The sequence below is a fragment of the Elephas maximus genome, chromosome 7 (assembly GCF_024166365.1).
Source record: "Elephas maximus indicus isolate mEleMax1 chromosome 7, mEleMax1 primary haplotype, whole genome shotgun sequence".
NCBI lineage: Eukaryota > Metazoa > Chordata > Mammalia > Proboscidea > Elephantidae > Elephas > Elephas maximus.
The window spans coordinates 58152990-58155164 of NC_064825.1; the positions used below are offsets into that span (position 1 = coordinate 58152990).

Sequence of the window (2175 nt, forward strand, 5' to 3'; positions counted from 1 at the left end):
GATTGCTCATTCTTGTCTGAGCAGGAAAATAATTTTTTCTTTGCTCTGTTAAAATTTTAGATTTTATACTGGGAAAGCATTCCAATTTGTCCAAGGCAAGGTCATGGAAACTCCATAGACACATCCAAACACCCTGAGGGACTAAATTACTTGGCTGGGAGCTGTGGGGACTATGGGCTCAGGGAACATTTAGCTCAGTTGGCATATTACAGTTTATAAAGAAAATGTTCTACTTTCTACTTTGGTGAGTAGAGTCTGGGGTCTGAAAAGCTTGTGAGTAGCCATCTAAGATACTCCACTGGTCTCACCCTGTCTGGAGCAAGGCAGAATGAAGAAGACCAAAGACACAAGGGACTAACGGACTACAACTACCACGGCCTCCACCAGACTTAGTCCAGTATAACTAGATGGTGCCTGGCTACCACCACTGACTGCTCTGACAAGGATCGTAATAGAGGGCCCTGGGCAGAGATGGAGAAAAAGGTAGAACAAAATTCTAACTCACAAAAAAAAAAGACCAGACTTACTGGTCTGACAGAAACTGGAGAAACCCTGAGAGCATGGCCCCTGGATACCTTTTTAGCTCAATAATGAAGTCACTCCTGAGGTTCACACTTCAGCCAAAGATTAGACAGGTCCATAAAACAAAACTAGACTAAAGAGGCACACCAGCCCAGAGGCAAGGACTAGAAAGCAGGATGAGACAGGAAAGCTGATAATAGGGAACCGAAGTTGAGAAGGGAGGGTGTTGACATGTTGTGGGCCTGGTAATCAATGTCACAAAACAATACGTGTATGAATTGTTTAATGAGAAGTTAATTTGTTCCATAAATATTCATCTAAAGTACATTAAAAAAAATTAGATTTTGTATTTCTTAAGAAATGAATGTAATTATACTTGTAAAATGCTGGACACAAGCTTATACAAACAGGTAGCTAATGATTTTTATTTTCTTATGCTTTATGATATTCTAAGTGTGAATACTTTTTCTTTATAGAAGAATGCCTATATACTCCAGGGTTACCAACAGTTCTCAAGGGCATGTTTCACAGTTTCTCCTGATGGGACTCCCAGGCATTCATAGCTGGCAACACTGGCTCTGGCAATGCTCTATCTCTTAGCACTTGGTGCCAGCCTCTTCACTCTTCTTACCATCTACCAAGTGACTGCTCTGCAACCTATGTACTATTTTCTTGGTATCTTGGCTGTGGTAGATATAGGTTTAGCCAGTACCATCATGCCTAAGATCCTGGCCATCTTCTGGTTCAATAACAAATTCATTAGTCTTCCTGAATGTTTTGTTCAAACTTATGCCATCCACTGTTTTCTGGGCATGGAATCTGATATCTTTCTATGTATGGCTGTGGATAGATATGTGGCCATTTACCACCCATTGAGATACCCATCTGTCATCCCTGAATCCTTCATAACCAAAGCCACCATGGTCATGGTGCTCAGGAGTGGTCTCTTGGTAATCCAAATGCCTGTGTTGGGATCCCAGAGAAATTATTGCTCTGGGAATGAAATTGATCACGGTGCTCCAACCTGGGTGTCACCAACCTGGCCTGTGATGATATAAGTCCAAACAGAACCTGCCAGTTGATTCTGGCTTGGTTTGGTATGGGCGGTGACCTGGCCTTGATCATCTTGTCATACACTTTTATCTTAAGATCTGTGCTGAGACTGAGCTCTAAAAAAGCATCATCTAAAGCCCTAAGCACATGCTCTTCCCATCTCATTCTCATCCTCTTCTATACAACCATTGTTGTAGTGTCTGTCACACACCTGGCTGAGAGGAGGGTGACCCTCATACCCGTGCTTCTCAATGTGCGACACAATATCATCCCACCAGCCCTGAATCCTGTGGTGTATGCACTCAGGACCCAGGAGCTCAGGGTCAGTTTCTTGAAGCTTCTAAAGTGCAACAGAAAGAGCAAATGATATTATTTATGTTTAAAGTGTCTCTACCCTCCCTAGTAAGCAGTAGAGTTTGTGTATGCTAACATCAAACTGCATTGAAAACTATAACATTCATTGATTAAGGAGTGTATTAGGAAATGAAGTAAGCTTATTTCAACCCCATTCAATTAACTCCATGTTTGGTAGCAGTTTATCAAACAGATTCACTGGAACCGAGACTTCATGTAATAACATTCTGGGTGATGTGCCTTGAA

General features: G+C 41.8%; 1 pseudogene; it reads left to right on the forward strand.

Annotated features, from left to right (window-relative positions):
* Nucleotides 1–1002: 1002 nt before the first annotated feature.
* Nucleotides 1003–1942, forward strand: LOC126080032 (olfactory receptor 56B1-like; annotated as a pseudogene).
* The last annotated feature ends 233 nt before the right edge of the window (nt 1943–2175 follow it).